The sequence below is a fragment of the Gekko japonicus genome, unplaced genomic scaffold (genome assembly GCF_001447785.1).
Source record: "Gekko japonicus isolate JY-2015 unplaced genomic scaffold, Gekko_japonicus_V1.1 scaffold2874, whole genome shotgun sequence".
NCBI lineage: Eukaryota > Metazoa > Chordata > Lepidosauria > Squamata > Gekkonidae > Gekko > Gekko japonicus.
In genome coordinates, this window is record NW_015176063.1 from 152,208 (window position 1) to 173,919 (window position 21,712).

Genomic DNA, 21,712 nt, shown 5'->3' on the forward strand with positions numbered 1-21,712 from the left:
CGCAGCAGGTCTTCCGTTGCAGCCCCGACTGCCTGTACGGATCGATCCAAATTGCTTTATGCAAGTTTTATAACCTCTCTCTTGGATTCGGAGCGGGGAAGGGAGTTCAGGAGGGGTTCAACAATTCTAGGTCTGCAAGCGGAATTTTCATATTTCTGCTGTATTAAAAAGATGGAGAATATCGATGCACATGATCAAATCCTTTCCCCCAGCTCTGCTTTGTTTAGTGTGTGCTTCTTCTTTTTGCGTCTTTTAACATTTGGGTTTGTATTAATCCTCCGAGGTGCTTGGGTCGGCACACCCTGTCATCACAACGGCCTTGCATGGTAGATGAGGTCAAGAAACAGAGATTTGGCGAAAAGTCAACACTGAGTGTCATGGCTGGGTAGAGACTTGAATTTAGATCTTCGCAAGCCTAGTCCAACGCTAGTGCTGGAAATGTGTTAAAGTGAATGCTCATACATCCTGCGGGAATGCACGTTCATCTGTAAGAAAGAACCACTGGGTGGTCACTTTAAAAATAAAACTGGGGCACAGTACCTCAATAAATGTGGGCTTTTTAAGTTGCATATTCAGTTGTACATATACTGGATATAATATAAGAATTGGTCAATGCTAGAGTTGTCAGTAGGGTTGCCAAGTCCATCTTCCACCCCCAGCGGGGGACTTTGCGGGCGTTCCTGGAGGGGGCGGGGCATCCCCGACGTGATGACGTCACGTTGGGGACGTCTGCCGCCCCCCCTTGCCCGTGCGCCAGATCTCCAGAAACGGCAGTTCCCTGCACTTAAAGGAGCCGGCATTTCCCTTTTAAATGCAGGAGCCGGCGTTTCCCCTTTAAGAGCAGCCGTGTTTCCCTTTTAAGAGCATGAAGCTGGCATTTCCCTGCAAGCTTGCGGAGATCAGGCTTGGGAGGAAACACGGGTTCCACACACTTAAAGGGAGAGAGATGGGTGGCTGTGGGTGTTGGGGGTGAGGCTTCCCCCACCAGCCATCTGGCCGGCGGCGGGTAGAACCCTCCCCAAAACGGAGGACCCCTGGCAAACCCGGGGGGTGGGGGTTTGGCAACCCTAGTTGTCAGGCAGTGTCTGGCAACAGGTGTGAGGGGTTTTTGTGTGTGTGTGGGCAGCGCCCCATGAGAAAAATTAAAAAGGAAAAAATAAGGCCTCAGCTACTTACAGGAAGTTCTGACGGCTGAGTTCATGGCAATAATTAAAGATCCCCGGAAGTGGCAAGGGTAGCTCTAGGAATCCCCAGAAACTCTATGGTAATCTGCCGGCCGATCAGGTGAGCATTGGTAGATAAGGGCGGCAGTTACCAGGCAAACAGGAGCCCTAGTCAACACATGTATGGAGCAGTGTACACTGTACAAGGATTTATGTGCAGGTTCATTGTAACATAAGTACAGGGCTGGTACATGAATTGTGCATGCATCCTCTGTAATGTATGTAGAGGGCTACTCTAATCAAAGCGTCACACTGGCAATCTTTTTAGGATTGTAGAAGGGTGTGTTCATGTATCAGCCCAATAAGCACTGTAATGCTTGATTGGACATCTCCTGTTCACGCATGATAAGTGGGAGATGCCGTTGTCCTGTGGAGGAGATGACTAAGGAGAGCAGCTTGTCCTGGAAATAACTGGGATCCAATATCAACAGGCTGGAGTGCTGGAAATGTTTTATTATGGCAATCTGCGATCAGGGAAGCTCCCACACTTTCTCAGAATGTAGATCCAGGTCTGAAGCAGTGGAACAAATTTAGAGTCCAGTGCCACTGGACTCTACATTTGTTTCTCAGAATGTGTAAGGCTGAATTGTTGGGGAGGGCATTTTGACAAGGAGGATAGGAACAGGGCAAAAGAGATGCATTTAAGAGGGCACTTGTAATATAAGGAATCAGGTTGTAGTTTTAATTGTCTGTGGAAATTGTTGAACAGTTTTCTGTTTGCTCTCCTCTCCTACTTACTTGTTTATGGCTGTGGTCACACGGAGCATTAGCCACGCTACAGAGACGGAAGATAGGTGGATTTTCTGGGCGCAATCACAGCGCCACATCTGGGAAGCGTAGAGCTCCCGTGGCGAACCCGAGGCTTCCCGGCGAAGATGCGGGGTAAAAAATTAGTACCTCTGAGGTACTAGTTTCCGGAAACCGCAGGGCAAGGGCGGGCACCTGATCACGTTTCCAGTGGTAGGTCGTGGCATCTGGCGCCCGCCCATGTCCCATCGCTTAAAGGTTTTTTTTCCAAGTCTCCATGGGATGTGCACAATCACCCAACGACACATGCGCACACTTAGTTTAAAAACAAACAACAAAGCCCCCTCCTCTTTTCTGTACCCCCCCACTCCTGGCTCTGCCTGCTCGAGCGGAACTCTGCACCGGGCGGCAGAGGGGCGTAGCTGAAGCTCCTCCTGGAGGGGACTGGACGGAGGACATGTTGCATTCCTCTGCAGCCCTGGAAGGGGTTAAACCCGGATCCTTTTGCTAGGGAGGCCGCTTCTTTGCCACGCTGCAGGATTGTCCTGTGATCGGAACCTCCCCCCTAACCACGGGACCTTGACGGGACGTCTGATCGCGCAGCTGCGTGTTATTTTGCTCCGGGGCAAACAGCCACGCTTCCCCCCCACATTTTCCTGCCCGTGTGACCGGGGCCTATATTATGTTGTTCTGATTTCATTTCTAATGGCGTCATCTATTTTGTATTGCATTGTTGTTGTTGTTTTGAGTTTTCAAACGTTTTATTTAGATTTTGTTGTTAACATACAAACTTCGTAACATTTTAAATTGAAGCAAATAAACAGTGCAGTGAAGGTGAGAGGGTTACATATACAGTACAGCAAAAAGCCAATGACAGGTGAAGAACACATTAAAGGTAATACGCTAAATTGCGTATCTGCCTAAATGATAAAGAGGAGCTCTGTGAAACCATTTATGAGTTGCCTGAAAGTACCGTCTACTGGTAGGGATTATAAATTATAGTTAGGATGACATGTTCCCTGTGTGTTAGGGGTCTTTTCTAATCAGAAGTGGAGCCAAGATGCGAAGTTTGGGTTTTGTGGCAAAAGGCCATTTTCTGTCATATATTGAAAGAAGGGAAACCAGGTGTGCACGGATTTGGAACATGTCGTTCCAGAATTTGATTGAGATGTGGTCAAAGTGTCATTAATTTTTTCCATAATAAATTGCTCCCACTTATTGCATTGTTTATTGCCAAACGATGTAACCTAGAAGTACAACACTGTTTATTATGTATATTATACTGGTCTTTACTTAATTGTTTTTAGAAGTTCTGTAATTTGCGCTTGAGTCTCCATAAGAAAGACAGATGACAAATGAAGAGAGTAAATGCGTCAAATCCTGAAGCAAACGCATTGGGTCTGGAGAGAAGGTTAAGGCCAGCAAACGGGAGGCCTAAAAGAGTGTGGTGTAGTAGTTGGGAGTGTCAGAGTAGGATCTGGGAGACGCAGGTTTGGATCCCTACTTGGTCATGAGTACTTGCCAGGTGGCCTTGGGCCAGTCACACACTCAGCCTAACCTACCTCACAGGATTGTTGCAGGGCTCTTTTTGTAGGAAAAGCCCAGCAGGAACTCATTAGCATAATAGGCCACACCCAACAACAGGCGCTCATAAGCCTATTAGGCCAAGCCCCTGACAACACAGCACATTAACATATTAGGCTACACCCCCATGTTACCAGAAGTGTGGTCATCCAGCCACACCCACCTTTTGCTTCTTATTCTGTTTACCTTGTTTGTTGTCCAAACCCAGGGCTTTTTTTGTAGCAGGAACTCCTTTGCATGTTAGGCCACACACCCCTAATGTAGCCAATCCTAATGAGTTTCTGCTGTTGGGTGTGGCCTATTATGCTAATGAGTTCCTCCTGGGCATGGCCAACTTGGGAGCCAGCTGGAACTCCGTTCCTGTGCGTTCCTGCCCAAAAATAGTGAGGATTGAGTGGAGGAGAGGAGAACGATGTAAACTGCTTGGGTTCCCAGTGGGCAGAAAGGTCGTGTATAAATGAAGTAAATCAGTCAATAATAATGAATTACTTCAGCACTGGTCATTGTCATATTGAGGACTCAGATTCTCAGGAGGATAGGTCTGTCAATGGCTACTGGCCATGATGACTGAGGGCAACTTCCATGTTCAAAGGCACGGATCCTCTGAATCCCAGAGCTAGGAGGCCGCATCAGCCTCGGCCTCTATGCCCTGTTGCCGGCTCTCCAAAGGAACTGGTTGGCTACTGGGTGAGACAGGATGCTGGGCTAGAGGGACCACTGGTCTGATCCAGCAGGGCTCTTCTGATGTTCTTGTCAGGGAAGGCCTCGGCCTCTATGCTGTGTTGTTGGACCTCCAGAGGAACTGGGTGGCCTCTGTGTGAGACAGGATGCTGGACTAGATGGACCGCTGGTCTGATCCAGCAGGGCCCTTCTGATGTTCTTATGTAGGTCTTGGCTTCTGTGCCCTGTTGTTGGCCCTCCAGAGGAACTGGGTGGCCTCCGTGTGAGACAGGATCCTGGACTAGATGGACCGCTGGTCTGATCCAGCAGGGCCCTTCTTAGGTTCTTATTCTCCTACTTCATAGCAGACTTAATTGTGCTCTCTTTCCGCATATTTTCAGAACGAAGATTCAAGAAGGTCTCAAAGCACTAAGCGCAGTTAAGCCAGGGGGTGACACATACATGCACGAAGGCCTAAAAGAGGTAAGGTTTGTGTGTGTGTCCTCCCTCCTGCTGTTGAACTGTCTGCATAATTTAATATTCAAGACAACTAGCCCTCCACTAGTAGGTTGTGAAAATTTTAGGGACAAAAATCTCTCTCTCTTTCTCAAAAAAAAAAGAAAAAAGTATAAAGCTTGAAAATAACTTGCCAAGAGGCAGAGTGCCTATTGCGGTCTTTTCATAAGCAGCGATTTCCTGCCTGGGGGTCTCTTCTTGGTGGACTGCTATTCAGTGTGATGAACGCTCAGGCAGTTTTTGCCAAGAGTCCCCGACCCCCTTGAGCAGGGGTCCCCAACCTTTTTGCGCCTGCGGGAACCTTTGGAACGCTGACCCAGCATGTTGGGCACATCCACAGAATGGCTGGCTGCAAAGTAGCTGCTGCGGGAGGCAGAGCCAGCCCCCAAATGGCTGCTGTGGTTTCCTTCCGCCTCAGGGTCAAGATCCTCGTGCTCCAGTGGCGGCTGCTACCAAAGCAACGCTTTTAAAATCTGAACAGCCATTCAGAAGCCGTGTTGGATAAAACCCCTACCTGGCATTGCCCACTTTCTAAAAACATTTGGTGGGCATCAGGAACGATAGTGGTGGGCTCCTGCAGGAAAGGATGTGATATGGCGCCCATGGGCATAGGGTTGCCAAGTCAGAAGCGGCGCTGGAGCGGGGGGCTCCAGTGCCGCACCCACGTCACTCAGAAGTGACGCGACCACGCTGGGCACGCTGGGGGCGGGGCCACGACCATCCGAGGGAAAACCATAGAGTTTTCTCTCGGATGACCGTGGCCCCGCCCCCAGCGTGCTTGGCGTGGTCGCGTCACTTCCGGGTGACGTGCACGTCGGGGTGGGGTTCCCCCCAGGGCCCGATCCACCGGCAGTGGGGAACGGGCCTCTGGGGCGGGGGTTTCCCCGCCCCCCGCGGGGACTTGGCAAGCCTACACGGGCACCGTGTTGAGGACTCCTGCTTTAGTTGGAAACTAGCTGACACTTGGTCCACGGTCTTGGCTTTTTCTTCTCTCCGACATCCATCTGAATGGAGAGGGGCCAGTTTGAACATCAGCGCACAGGGGCTGAAAGCGATCCGGTGTGGGTGCGTGGGTGCGGTTGGGTTCCCAAAGTAACCATGAGAGGAGGCGGTTTGAGTGGCGCAGGCTGCGGCTTGATGTCCTCCTTCGGGACTGCGTTGCTCCCGGTGGCAGGACCTTTGTTCTCCACTGTAGACAATGGGTGCCCCAAGAGTTGGGGTCCCCCTTAAACGTCTTGTATTCCAGTCCCCCTCCGAATACAATGGCAACAGCACGTGCTCTTTCATCTTTCAGGCCAACAAACAAATTCGAAATGCCCAAAACCAGAAGTCGGGTAGCGTCATAATTGCTCTGACAGATGGGCAGCTGACCAGCCTTATCCCACAATATACAGAAAGAGAGGTGAGTGCGGGAAGGAGATTTGGGCCAAAACTGGCAAGTGTGGTTTTTATATCCCGCCGAGTGCACAGACGGTTTCTTCTTCCCTCTCTGTCTCCGGAAACAGGCAGACATCGCCCGGGAACTGGGAGCGAGAGTTTACTGCATTGGAGTCCTTGATTTTGATCCAAATCAGGTAGGGGGAATCTATTGTCGATGCTTACACTCAGGGGTCATTTTGTAGAAAAAGAGGCGCAGGAGCTTATTAGCATAACTCATTAGCATATCTTATTTGCATATGCCACACCCCTGACATCACTGGAAGTGTGTCAGAAGGCAACACCCACTGCTCAGGCTCCACTGGACTGTTTTGGATTGCTAGCTATTGCGGGGGGAACATGCAGATCTGTCCTTGCAGAGGAGAGAGAGCTTGTACCTGAATAAAACTTGGTCTTAAAGGTGCCACTGGACTGTTTTGGACTGGGGGGCCGGGGGGAGCTCTGCAACTTACCTGGCTGCTTCTTGCTCTGACTGAGGGCTGCTGGGAGCAGGGGGTGGGGCTTGTTGCATGTGCCCGCCCCCTGGGCTCTTTACTGCCGGAGCTCCGCTCCTGTGCGCTCCTGCAGGAAATGACCCTTGCTTACACTACTTTATTTCAGACCGGCTAGATCCAAGTCTGGTAGAGTCTTAAAGACCAACAAGATTTCCAGGTCTTTCAGTTGGTCTTTAGATTGGCCTTTAAGGTGCTACTGGACTCGAGTACTGCAGACCAACTCGGCTCCCCCCCTGAAACGATATCACACCAGAGGAGGATGACGTTCTTAGAAAGTGGGTGCAGTCAGGTGAGGGTTTTGTAGGTGTATGTCGGGTGCTTCCTTGACTTAAGTGCGCCACTAGATATTTCTTCGGTGGATCCAGAGGCTGGAAAACCAGATGAAACGCTTTCCGTTTTAGGGGAGAGAGTTCTGAGAGAACGGTGACTGGCCCAAGGTCACCCAGCAGGCCTCATGTGGCTTACAATCGCCTTCCCTTCCTCTCCCCACAACAGACACCCTGTGAGGTGGGTGGGGCTGAGAGAGAGCAGAGAGAACTGTGATGGACCCAAGGTCACCCAGCTGGCTTCACGTGGAGGAGTGGGGAAAATCGAACCCGATTCTCCAGATTAGAGTCTGCCGCTCTCAACCACTACACCATGCTGGCCACAGCTCAGTGATAGAACATGTGATCGGCTTGCCTAAGGTGCTGGATTCCAGGCCTGGCATCTCCTCTGGTTAGAAACCTCAAGTCTCAGATGGCAAGTGTTGGATCCTTCTCTGGGAAGGGCTTGCGAATCAGAGCCAGTGTGGTGTGGCGGTTTGAGTAGAGAGCTGAGCGACCTGGGCTCAAGTCTCCTCTCGCTGTGAAGTTCATCTGGGTGATCCTGAGCAAGTCCCTCCCACTGCTTAACTAGGCAGTCCTGAGCGAGATGTGTGGATAACCGGGTTTGCTTTAAGCCAGCTTCATATGCGGAGTTCTTCGTTTGTTGTGAGCCAAGCATCGGCGGCATGGGCTGGCAGCCGCTGTTCAGGCAGAAGATGGATGAGACCCAAATGTGATCTACACGGGAAAGGATGTGATATGAATCAGAAGTACACATGAGTGTGAAGGTCTGTAGACAGTACTGACTTTGATGGACCAAGGGTCTGATTCTGTGGAAGGCAGGTTCATGTGTTCGTAGATTCAGGTGGGTAGCTGTGTTGGTCAAACAGAACAAAGCTTGAGTCTAGTGGCGCCTTTAAGACCTACAAGTTTAATTCTGGGTATAAGCTTTCGTGTGCATGCCCACTTCTTGAGGTGCCACTTAAAGGTGCCACTGGACTCAAACTGTGTTCATGCATTCATGTGATTGTAGAAGCTGCTGCAGAGAGAAAATGGCAAGCCAGGCTCTGTCTTTCCCCTTTTCTCTGGATCCCTGCCTTAGGTTTCGAAACGCAGCCTGTGCGGCATGCATCGTTTTGCAAAAACATGTTTTGTGTTTTACTTCCCTAGCTTGAAAGAATCGCAGATTCAAAAGCACAAGTCTTCCCTGTGGTTGAAGGATTCCAGGCCCTCCAAGGGATAATTAATTCCGTGAGTATCCAAGAAAACACGTTTTGCTTCACTCCTTTGGTCTCCCCCCCCTCCTTCAAGAAAACCAAAATGAAGTTTTCTATTTGCTTTTGTGGCTTCCCCCTTTATGTTGGTGACGAGCTGCCAAGGCATTTCCTCTTCTGAATGGTGCATTGTGGGTTCCATCAGCTTCCACAGAAACCACCTGTTGTTGTATTTTCGGTATTGGCTGGCCAGGGCCTATTGCCAAGGCTGGTGTGTGTGTGTGTGTGTGTGTGAAGTGTCATCAGGTCCTTCTGACTTATGGTGACCCTATGAATTAATGACCTCCCCACCAGTCTTCTCATTAACAGCCTTGCTGAGGTCTTTCGAACTGAAGGCCGTGACTTCCTTGATTGAGTCAATCCATCTCATCTTGGATCGTCCTCTTTTCCTGCTGCATTCTGCTTTTCCTAGCAGTATTGTCTTTTCCAGTGACTCTTGTCTTCTCAAGATCTGACCAAAGTATGACAGCCTCAGTTTGGTCCTTTTAGCTTCTAGGGAGAGTTCAGGCTTGATTTCATGTAGCACCTACTTATTTGTCTTTTTGGCTGTCTACAGATCTGTAGAACACTCCTCCAGCACCACATTTCAAATGAGCCAACTTTCTCCTTGTCTGGCTTTCTTCCTTGCCCAGCTTTCACATCCATACATAGTAATGGGGAATACTATTGTATAGTCCATGCCAGGGCTGGGCACTGGTGGTATTTCAGACTTGAAGTCACAGAACCTCAGGATTTCAGATCTGGGTTTAAAGGTTGAGGTTTCTAGCCCATATTGCTGAAGCATCTAGACCCCCATAAGTTAGGACAGAGCAGTTGTGCGTGAGTTTATTACTGTGTTTATTTCACTGGGTCTCATTAATTGGGGCAGACCAGTAAAGTAGTTCTCATAATAATTTCCAGCATGCCAGGGTGGGAGTTAACTTCTGCGATATTATTGGCTGAATGAGGGATTCGTAGGGCGAGATGACCCGTTCTTCCGCTCAGCCTGCCCCTTGGCTACAGTGCATCCCAGATCAATCTGTACTAAATATAGGGTTGCCATTCCCCCGATGGAAGCGGGGGTTTACCCATTTTCAGGGGCCCTGATCGGCCGCCACCAAGCTGGCTGGCGGTAATCCCCATCCCCAAAGAGCCCCCAGCAGTGACATCATCGTGAAGGGGATGTTGCAAAGGGTCGCTCTATCGTTTGATCAAAAACTCTATGGTTATCAATGAGTTTTTCCTCAAATGTTAAGAGTGTTCCCCTCCAACGTGCCCTGAGTGATGATGTCACTTCCGGGTGAAGTCATCGCAGTGCTTGTGCTTTGCGTGTGCACTGAAAACTCCAGGGAATGAAGAGAGAGCCCCCCGCCGGCCGCCAGGTAAGACCTGGCGACCTTAACTGAGTCATATAAGAATGTCCATAGTTGGTGGAAGACGGTGTGATTGCAGTGCTGCTTCCTGTACTAGATCCACACTTCCTTTGGGTCCATCAGTCTACTATCCATCTTAGGCAAATTATATTCCAAACACCTATTGGTTAAGCTCAACTCTTGGATGTTACAAGAAACATTTTTAGGACCCGAACAGCTGGGATTCTGTAAAGGGAAGACCACCTTAGATCATTGTATCACTTTATCCCACCTTGTTGACATCCATACTGTACGGAACAATCAGAAACTTTTTGTAGCCTTTCTGGACCTTAAGGGGGCATTTGACTCAGTTGACAGGGACCTCCTTTGGTCCAAACTTGACAAGTTAAACTTGAACGTGGACTTCCTTTGGGCAGGCTGAGTGGGGAAAACAAATGGGAACACAGTCCCTCCAAACCCCGTAGAGGTTAAAAAGAATTGGGATGAATCTGGGATGAATGTCGTGTCTTCCAGACTGACATGCTCTAAAGAGGAGAGGTAGCATTTGCATATATCTATTATGGGAGGAGAAAAAAATGTATTAACCATGTTGCATTCCTCTGCTTCTCGCTCGGTGACATCTTTTGTGGTGTTACAGGCGGCAGATGGAACAAATGCTTTTGGGCTGTGTTTGTGGAACACTGAATGTTACTTTCTTTAAGGAGATCTGTGGTGTGATAACTCCCTCCCCCCCCCCCCCCCCAGTAAAATCAGAGCTGGGCCTCCTTTGCAAAAATCAGAATCTCATACCAGGGAAAGCAGAATTTTCTCACCAATGTGAATATATATATATGAAAAGTAAGCAGATCTGTCTATCCTGCTAATGTTTGCGTTGTCAGGATTATTTTAATTCTGTTAATCCTTGGGGATGGGTGCAGGAGGTCTATATTTATTTATTTATTTGATATACTTGAACACTGCTTTTCATTTGTTTGGCTTCCGCGGTGGTTTATAAATCAAATCCGTTACATTTTTTAAAGGAAAAAAACACACCAGTTGCTGAGATTGGGTTTTAAAAAAACCAAACAAACACAGTGAAGGAAGGTTTGTCAAAGACTATATCATCTGTTGGGTCCTAGAGGAATCCTAACAATGTGGGAGAAGTAGCCCAGATGTTAATTTTCAACTCTTAGTTATACCTTGCAGCTGCTGGTGGATTCTGGTGGCTAGCTCTTTCAGTGACCCAGTCTGAGGAGGGGCTGTGACTCCCCAGTTTGGTGTAGTGGTTAAGTGTGCAGACTCTAATCTGGGAGAACTGGGTTTGATTCCCCACTCCTTCACATGCAGCTGCTGGTGTGACTGTGGGTCAGTCACAAGTTCTCTCAGAGCTGTTCTCTCATGAGCAGTCCTCGAGAGAGCTCTCTCAGCCCCACCTACCACACAGGGTGGCTATTGTGGGGAGGGGGAGGGAAAGGAGATTGTGAGCCGCTCTGAGACTCCTTTGGGTAGTGAAGGGCAGGGTATATATCCAATCTTCTCCTCATCTTCTTCTCCGCTCTCCTCTTCCTCCTCCTTCTGTGGCTGAGCATCTGCTTGGCATGCAGAAGGTCCCAGGTTCAATCCCTGGCATCTCCACTTAAAAAGGATCAGATGATAGGTGATGTGAAAGACCTCTGCCTGAGATTCTGGAGAGCCACTGCCAATCTGAGGAGACAATACTGACCTTGGTGGACCAAAGATCTGATTCAGTATAAGGCACTTTCATGGTTCCTGGCAGTGCCACCCAGTGAACACAGGCATCACAGATCACCTTCCTTAGGATAGACCCAGTAGCTGTTAAGGCCTAGTAGAACATAGACTTGTATCTATTGTTCTTACAGTTTGCCCTCTTCTGCTGTGACTCAATGCAGTTTTAGAGATGAATGGGAGTTTATTTAAACCATTTGTATCCTGTCTCTCCGCTAGAGGCTTTTGGGAGGCCTTCTACTAAAAAAACAATACAATAAAACCTGGAAACCATTAATTGAAATAGCATGCTGCAGGATCAGCCCTGGAACAAAAGCCTGTAGCAGCTTTCGAGCCAGAGTGCAAACTTGTGCATGCAAACAAACACGCTAGCTGAAAGCTGGGGTTAGTTGAAAGGTCTTAGTCTGGTGGCTGAAACAAAAGGTGCTGGGTGTGCAGTTACAGGAGGGCATTCCTTAGTGGTAGCTGCTGATGGCAGGGCTTTTTCTGTGGTGGCACCTTATACCTGAAATTCCCTTCCCACAGCAGTTCCCAAGATACCACATTTTGATGGCTTTTGTATTGACTGTGCCGATCATCTTGATGTTGTTTCTGTCTTAACACTGATTTATTGACGACGTTAAAATTCTCTTATTCATTGTTCTGGTTTTATGATGTTGCACAGTGCTAGGTTTTGTTTTTGTTTTGTCGCTGTCTTGTTATTTTATGGGTGCAGTGTGACCACTGCTTAAGTTTGTGCTGGATCAAAAGCTTCTGCTGCATTGTGGCTCAAAAGGAGAGAGGGAGAGAAGGGGGGGGGAGAGAGAGAGAGAGAGAGAGAGAGAATTCCTTAGGAAGGGGTGCCGGTCTCTATGCTGCCTGACTGCCACCAATGAATGATGGTGTGACAGACTACATTTAAAACACTGTTTTCCTAATGCAGTAAAATCAGAGAAGGTAGGTGAATAGTTAACTCTGCTCTAGAATGTTGAGCTTGAGGAGTGAGCTCCCGTCTCTAGTTCCAGCTCCTGCCAACCTAGCAGTTCGAAAGCAAGAAATTGCAAGTAGATAAATAGGTACCACTTCAGTGGGAAGGTAACAGCGCTCCGTGCGCCTTGGCGTTTAGTCATGCCGGCCACATGACCACGGAAATGTCTTCGGACAGCGCTGGCTCTTCGGCTTTGAAACGGAGATGAGCACCGCAACCCTAGAGTCGAACTCGACTGGCTTTAAAGTAAAAGTTCAGCTAAAGGAGTGGATGTCTGAAGAGTCTGACTTGGATGAAGGGTGTGGGAATGAGTGTTGAAATACTGGAATAGCGTGCATCGCTTGGTTTCCAGTTTGATTTAGGAAATCCATCCGGCTCTACCTACCGAGCACAGCGGAGCTTCCTTCCATCCGATACAGCAGAGGGGGCACAGGGTGGTGTGGGGTACATGCTGCAAACTTGGCAGTGCACTATTGATTCGATGCCACTGGAGCCGTCGCCTCGCAATACAGAGTGTAAATGTATGTCCTCCTGATTGCCCTTGCCGTGCGCCCTGCGTTTGCCCCCCTTCACTCATTTCTCGGAAAGTACTGACTCTCTTGCTCTGACTTTTCTTACCCCGCCTCAACCCAAATCAGCATTCTGTAGATCCCTAAGTTCCCAACATGGTGCCTGTGTGGGTGCCTTAGCACCCACTGACACCCTTCCTGGTGTCCACCACATGTTTTTCAAAAGTGAGTGTGGTAGGGTTGCCAAGTCCTACCTTCTCATGAAGCGGGGGACTCCCGGGTCGATCTGCTGGGGGCGGGGCCACGACCATCCAAGGGAAAACCATAGAGTTTTCCCTCTGATGACCGTGGCCTTGCCCCCAGCGTGCCCGGCGTGGTCGCGTCACTTCCTGGTGATGTGCGCGTCGGGGTGGAGTTCCCCCCAGGGCCCGATCCGGCGGAGATGGGGAACGGGCCTCTGGAGCGGGGGTTTCCCCGCCCCCCAGGGGGACTTGGCAAGCCTAGAGTATGGCCAGGTCAGACACTGTCCCAGTAGGGCTTCTGAATGGCCATTGGAAATCCAGTTAGCTGGACAGATTAAAATAACGTTTCAGGGGTAGCTGCCACCACAGTGTTGGTTTGATTCCTTCTTACTCCTCTTTCTCAGTGGATTTTTAAAATTACCCCCTTTCCCCCGTGTGCCTGGGCTTCTCCTCTGAACATAAACATAAGAACATAAGAGATGCCAATGTTGGATCAGGCCAAAGGCCGATCCAGTCCAACACTCTGTGTCTCACAGTGGCCAAAAATACCAGGTGCCATCAGGAGGTCCACCAGTGGGGCCAGGACATTAGAAGCCCTCCCACTGTTGACCCCCCCCCCAAGCACCAAGAAGACAGAGCATCACTTGCCCCAGAGTCCCTATCTGTACCTTGTGGCTAATAGCCACTGATGGACCTCTGCTCCATATGCTTATCTAATTCCCTTTTGAAGCCGTCCATGCTTGTAGCTGCCACCACTTCCTGTGGCAGTGAATTCCATGTGTTAATCACTCTTTGGGTGAAGAAGTGCACGGCTCTTCCTCCCGCAGCAGGCATTTTGTGGTTGTGCCCACCATTCTGTGTAGGGTTGCCAGCTCTGGGTTGGGAAGTACCTGGAGATTTTTGGGGTGGAGTCTGAGAAGAGTGGGGTTTGGGGAGGGAGAGGGACTTCGACAGGATATGATGCCATAGAGTCCAACTTCCAGAGAGGCCATTTTCTCCAGGTGAACTGATCTCTGTCTTCTGGAGATCACTCGTAATCCTAAGAGATCTCCAGCTACCACCTGGAGGCTGAGGAAATCCAAAAACAACATCCATGACAAAAATAACGAAGAGTCAATAAAGATATGTTGGAAAATCATTTACGATACGTTGTGAAGACCTTGGGTTCTGTTATTAGAGAGTCAACACGGAATGTTTCCTTCAAGAGTTGATAAGTGGTAATGGATAAGAATGGATAAGACTGTTCCCTGGAAGGCCAGATAATGAAACTGAAGCTCAAATACTCTGGCCACCAAATGAGAAGGGAGTACTCACCTGGAGAAGACCCTGATGCTGGGAAAGATTGAAGGTCAAAGAAGACGGGGACGGCAAAGGATGAGATGGTTAGACAGTGTCATAGATGCAACGAACATGAAGTTGAGCAAACTTCAGAGGACGGCGGAAGACCGGAAGGCCTGGCGTGATCTGGTCCATGGGGTCGCGAAGAGTCTGACTCGACTGTACGACTGAACAAAAACAATGGATGAGAAATGTGATTGCTACACGCTCAGATAAAGCAAATATTATGAAACAAATTGTTTGTGTTGTGCAGCATTCGTTAGTGAGTAAGCGATAATAGAAGAGAATTTTCTACAGAATTAGTACAGTAAATGATTTTGTAACATATCTTTATTGACTCTTCATTATTTTTGTCACGAAATGTTTTTGTATTTTCACTTCCTCCCGTGAGCTCTCATTTTTGGCTTCTACCACCTGGAGGCTGGCAACCCTAACTCTGTGTCACAATTTCAAAGATTCCCACGAGCTCAAAAAGGTTGGGGACCCCTGCTGTAGATGGTAAAGTTTGCAAGTGTAGTTTCCTGGCTTAACTTCAAATAGTGCATGCTAGAATTGGGTGCAAGGTAATATCTCTTTCATTTGCATTTCCCAGGGCAGAAATGCTACAGAGACGTTGGGATTTGGATACTGTCTGCTTTTCATTATATTAAAAAAGTAACAACATAGCAGAGTAGTTAGCTTTCAACACGTATGCCTTATTCTCCACCCCTGCAACTCTGCCAATGAAGTTTTGCAAGCTTTTCTAGCATTGTTAATGTCTCCAAACTTCGCAAAGCAGTTGGATGAACACGGAGTTGTCAGGAGGGATAAATCTCAGCGGGAATTTGAGTGGCTTAAGAGGAAGAAAGGCTGAAGGCAACTTAGTTATCCGATCAGTAATGGTTTACTGATCTAGTTTGGCTGATAATTATCTGGAAGTATGGCTTCACAAGCAAGCGGAATAAATGCTCTGGCAATGTGAAATTTCAGGGCTTCTGAGTATATAAATCTCTCTCTCTCCCTCCCCACTCTTCTTCCAGTGATACCTCCTTGCAGATATGAATTCCTTGTAAAATGGTCTCTGGATTGACCTGAGAAATGTTCTTCTGTTAGACAGGCCCAGTAAAGGGCTATACCAGAAGGCCAGTGTGGGAAGACTTGGATTAAAATCCCATTTTTGCCATGTGCTTCACTGGGAATATTTAGAATCATAGAGTTGGGAGGGACCTTCAGGGTAGTCTAGTCCAACCCCCTGCACAATGCAGGAAATTAAAAAATACCTCCTCCACATACCCCCAGTGTCCCCTATTCGATGCCCAGAAGATGCCCCCCCCCCAAAAAAAACCCTCCAGGATCCCTGGCCAAACTGGCCTGGAGAAAATTTGCTTCCTGACCCCAAAGTGGTGATATTTGGACCAGTCACTTCCAGTGTTCCCTTTAAGCTGAGTTAGTGTGAGCTAGCTCACAGTTTTTTACCCTCTGGCTCACACATTTTTGTCTTAGCTCGTGAAGGATGGCCCCAGAGCAAACTAATTTATGCAGTAACCAAATTGCTCGCTCACAACTTTAATGCCAGTAGCTCACAAAGTAGCATTTTTGCTCACAAGACTCTACAGCTTAGAGGGAACATTGGTCACTTCTAGCCTACCTTGCAGGATTGTTGTAAGGATAAAATGAACTCTGTCTGCTGTCATGCTTTTCGAAGGAGGGAATGGTTGAAAACATAGTAGGTAGATGTGTCATGAGAAGGCACATTAGCAAATTCACTTCGCTTATATACTCGGTTTATTTTTATGCCACCGTTCTGCAAAATAAATAAATAAATAAAAATGTCCCAGGGCAGTGGGCTGGAAAAGACCTATAGGGTCTTGGGATGTAAATTTTGTTCAATAAAGTCATCATTTCAACCAGGGTTTTCTTTGTGGTGGTACTCACTAGAACTGAATCCCCCCCCCCATCAAGTCACAACCAATTTATGGGGCCCCGTAGAGTTTCAAGACAACAGATGTTTGGAGGTGGTTTGCCATTTCCTGCCTCTGCATAGTGACTCTGGACTTCCTTGGTGGTCTCCCATCCAAATACTGACCAGGGTCGACCCTCCTTAGCTTCTGAGATCTGACAAGATTGAGCTGGCCTGGGCCATTCCGATCAGGGCACTGGGGGGGTGAGGTGGCGCTCTCCCAAGGCCTAAAGAGGGAATTGGTGGAAATTGGTGCAACCTTACTGTGACGACCCCTTATCTGGGGAGGCCTGGTTCACTTTAAAAGTGTTCTTTTTATTTTGTTCAACTGGGTAGGTTAGGCTGCCACCAGGACATTTTAGGCTTTCCAAACCTTTATACTTTCTTTTGGCTATCACTGGATAGGTAGGTCGAGTTTTAAGTCTCATGAGGGACTATGTGTTTCCTGAGGAATTATTTCTTTCAGAGCTGGCAGACTTAAATAAAAGAAGATTTATTGACACAGTTCATAAACAAAAGGGTATAACAATGTAACCAGTAATGTGAATATTTTCAACCATTGCTTAGTGTCTCACACAAGATCAGCTCTTTCTGTCAGGGATTTTTCAGGTAACTTTGTAACTTTAACTCAAGGTCTTATAAGTTCACTGTTACTCTCCAGTTTAACAGGACATACAGCCTTTCTTATACTTTGTCTTCAATTAAGCTTTCATTTTTTTCTTATTCTCTCTAACTTCCTTCATACACAGAACTAACTGAAGTTTTCTCTGCTTCTCTCACAACCCTCAGAAAGCACTAACTAACAGTTCCACTATCTTCATCAACTGTCTAAACTGTAACTGTCACTCTTGACAGACATACATTTTCATCCACTCAGAAACCCGTCCAAAACCCCTCCCCCTTTCTGCCAATCACCAACCACACACACTTGCTTGTTTCAACCACTCTAGACAATCTCTCAGCCATGCCACCAAACTTTTAAAGCGACACACATACATATATAACAAGGAATCATTACACTTACATATGAGCACCAGTACATCCCCCCCCCCCCAAATAAAGCATGGGTTTAAACAGTTTAAAAAGTATTGTTTAAACATTAACATACTGGTGATGTCTCTAGTCCACTTATATATTGTTACGTATTATCAGTCCTGCTGTTGATTTCTGTTAAGAAAAATCAAAATATTAGTGTGCTCCAATGTTAGTGTCGTGGGTCAGCCAGAGCTCAGCGAGAATGAAGACTCCTCAGGAGGAGCCCCATGTAGCCAGCTCTGAGTCAGCAGAAACAGCAGGCAGGAAGGTGAGCTGCAGGCGTGTCAAGATTCACAGCCAACAGCTGGTGCAGAACCACCAACACCCTCCAGCCCTGATTCAACAGGTGAAACCCAGTTGATCGTTTCCAGCCCTGGAGTATCACCCACACCCTTAGAGTGCCGCAGATGGAGGCTGTGAACAGAACTACAGGAATGTAGTGTGCACCTCCTGGCCTGACACCAGCTTCTTGAGTCGTTGCAGGATTACTCCCAAGCAGCTAGTTGCAAGCATGACCCTTAAGCATATGGCTATAAAAATCAACCAAGGGAGGCTGTAAGGTGTGGAAGCAACAAGTTGAAAGCTCCCTGATTGTGCCATTGGAGTATGCCTCAACCCTGTGACTCTTTGGACCATTTCCTGATGCTGTCCTTGTCTTACTCCTGAACCAACTTGTGAGTAACTCTTGGATTCTCAGAACTTGCTGTATGGACTGACTTTCAGACTAGACTTTTGACTTGGTGCTTAACCTTAGACTGGCCTTGACTACACTGCTTGAGTTGGTACTCTTGCTTTACTAGCTCCATGTGCTGACAGCATGCCCATTCCTGGCCTGGCTTGCAATTGTTTGTCATGTGCACAAACTATTTGAGGGCACTGTTTGGGGAAACCTGTGTGTTCCCTGGATACATGTGGGTTTCCCCAACAGACCCAATGGTGCCCCTTCTAGGATTGTTTCTGGTTGTGCACGAGGAAAGCCTGAAGACAATTCTCCATGCACCCTGTGGTATGGATGGAAATGTGCTGCCACACCACAGGGGTTTGTAAGGACACACAGCTGATATGATTTTGTTACATCTGACACAAGCTCGGTACTCCAAAGCTACCTTGTGTACTCTGGGATGTGTGGGACAGGTGCAGGTATCATTTATTATATATGGCCAAAGGATGCTAGAATCAATCACATAGAGCAGGGGTTGCCAACATGGTGCTTGTGGGTGCTGTGGCACCCGCTGACACCTTTCCTGGTGCCCAACAAGTGGTTTTGGGACAGGGCTAGGTGGGGCTTTTTCCTAGCAAGGCTTCTGATTGGCTGCGCAGACTCAAAGGTATCTCGTTAAGCAGAGCTTCTACCTGAAACATTGAAGAGTTACTATTAGAGTTGTTTGTAACCCCAATCCCTGTGGCAGCCATTTTGTGATTGTGCCCACTGCCCTTTGTCAGAATTCCAAAGGTGCCCACAGGTACAAGAAGGTTGGGGACCCATGACACAGTGCATAAAACATAAATCGTAAAATGACATCATTAAAAAAACCAGACCTGAAGGTCCTTATCAAACAAAAAGCTTTTCACTCAAAAGATACGGCTTTTGCCTGCATTTTCTTGGGTGCCAAGATGAATGACAACATTTTGTCTGATACTTCTGTTGTTGTTCAGTTGCACAGTCGAGTCTGACTCTTCGCGACCCCATGGACCAGATCACGCCAGGCCCTCTTGTCTTCAGCCGTCCTCTGAAGTTTGCTCAACTTCATGTTCGTTGCATCTATGACACTGTCTAACCATCTCATCCTTTGCTTTCCCCGTCTTCTTTGACCTTCAGTCTTTCCCAGCATCAGGGTCTTCTCCAGTGAGTGCTCCCTTCTCATTGGGTGGCCAAAGTATTTGAGCTTCAGTTTCATTATCTGGCCTTCCAGGGAACAGTCAGGGTTGATTTCTTTTAGGATTGACTGATTTGACCTTCTTGCAGTCCAAGGGACTCTCAAGAGTCTTCTCCAGCACCATAGTTCAAAAGAATGTATTCTTCGGCGCTCGGCCTTCCTTATAGTCCAACTCTCGCAGCCATACATGACTACTGGGAATACAATTGCTTTGTCTGATACTACGGAGTCAGTATCTGAGAGAAGAAAAGTCCGGTTCTCTGCTTCCAAGGAAGAATATAAGCACCACGAGAAATTTGGTTCTTGGGTCTGTGTAGAGGGGGCGAGTCGGAATATAATGAGCCAAATCCTCTGGGACTGGAGCTCGAGGGATACATAAAAGCGAAGCAAATAGTTTCTGGGGTTAGGAACCTGCAAGTAGAGCTGTTCACATGGTCTGAAATCAAATAGATGTAAAGGCTGTTCTGGTACTGCGAAGGGTCGTAGGAGACAGATAGGAGTGTGTGAGACTGTAGCTGCAAAACAAAACAGGAGTCCGGTGGAACCTTAAAGAGTAGTGGTAGTAGACTGTAGCATGCTGTTGGACTCCCACGTTTGATTGCAGGAAGTAATTCCAAAGGGGCCTGGGCCTCAGTTACGAGCAGTTCATCCGTTTGCTGTGAACACGAGCACAGAAAAGGGCTGGCAAATTCAGGATGTGAAGCAACTGAAGGGTCATAGTAGATGTGAAGTGGCCGCCAAGATGGTTCAGCCGCCAGTTTAAAGTAATTTAAAAATGCCGTGAGGGCCACATTCTCATTAGACCCGCAGCGCAGCAGGCTGGGACGCTCCGGTCCACCCCACCCTGCCTTATCAAGTGCTGAAACGGTGAGCTTCTGGCCCTTGTGGCATTTTTAAGTGACTTTAAAATGGCGCCCTCCTCCCCATGACAGCCACAAAGAAACATTATGTCTCGTTTGGCCCCTCAGCTGACCCTGCTTAGCTCTTCAAGCTGTGCTGAAACTCCCCCCCGTACCCCCTCCCCCACAATTACTTGCTTTGAATACAGCTGAGTAGAAAGCACACAGATTTCCTGAAGAGGTGAGGGGTGAGAAGCGCCAGCCACCATGTAGGCATCCCATCCCGGTGACGGTTTTTCTAAGAAGAAAATCCACTTAAAGGGAGCATCTTATTACCAATTATGAATCCCCTTAATTGGAACATTTCCTGAAGGAGGGAGATCTGTTTGGTTTTTCTGCCAGGCAAGCCAGGAAGTGAGCCATTAAATCTTTAAAACGGGAGGAGGCGGGGGGGAAAAAGAGGCATTAAGTGAGCTCTGAGGAGAATTATTCTGATTATATCACTCTCTCCCTTAATCCACATGGATAGCCGAATGCTTGAGCCGCGGTTTGCAGCGAGGTTCAGAATGAACATGTTAGAGGCTTCTCTCTGTGCGACGGAGGCCTGGGAGCAGTGGTGAAGCTGGCCACGACTGCGTGGAGTTGTTAAAGCGACTCAATGGCCTGGAAATGGGAGTCTTTCTCTGTTCCTACCCTTCAGTATTGTATAGGGTTTCGTTTGACATCCTCTGACATATTACAAATCAGATAATGTTCCCGTGCGGAGAGGAATGCTCGATGAGCAGTGACTTGATTGTTCAGGTTCCAGGTTCTCCCCCCCCCCGCCCGTGTGTATCCGCGTATGGGCTTTTTGATTTAGATTGGACTTGGCAGATACCCCAAAACTTCTATCCGCTGCATTACATAACTGGTGCGGTAAACTTTCCTAACAAAACCTTAACTCCCATGTGCGCTCAGTTCTTGGCCTTAGCGCTCTGCTTCTGGCTCCAGCACCATATGCCTGCACCTGCCTCAGTGCCTTCTGAGGCATAATTTGGGCCATGCCTGAGCTCAGCTCTGCTCCCCGTTTCAGCGTGCCCACGAGCATGTACAGAGAGTCTTTCTCTTCCAAAGCGAAATCACTGCACAGCCATTTTATGTAGTAAAATGTTTTACCCTACCCTTCCGCCCACGGCCAGTGGGGTATGGCCTTCTACGTCTTTTTAAAAATTTTATTATTAAGTTTGATAATTATACGGAACAAAAATTATATAAGCTGTCCAATGAATATAAAGTGATGCAACATTTTAAATTTATCAGCTTACGATGAAATTATTATTCAGGAGGATAAACATCTCCCAATGACTGTCCTACTCAGTAGCAATTTTCCATTTGTTATCTCATTGTAGTGAGCTTTTTGCAAGGCTGTATGCCAAGTACCCACAATTCTTCAACTCTCTTCAACCATTCACTTTCTTTGAGACTCATTTGGAAAGAGAAATATGTCACAGAAGTTTTTTTTTCAGTACTCCAGTATTTAGGCTTGGTTGCCATGGAGATGTGGGGGGTGCGAACAAGAATGTATACTTTCATTTCTGGCCTCCGTGCCCCTTATCTATTTGATGTGTCATGTAACCTTGAGACCTGCACTGTCTCTGGTATTCTCTTTC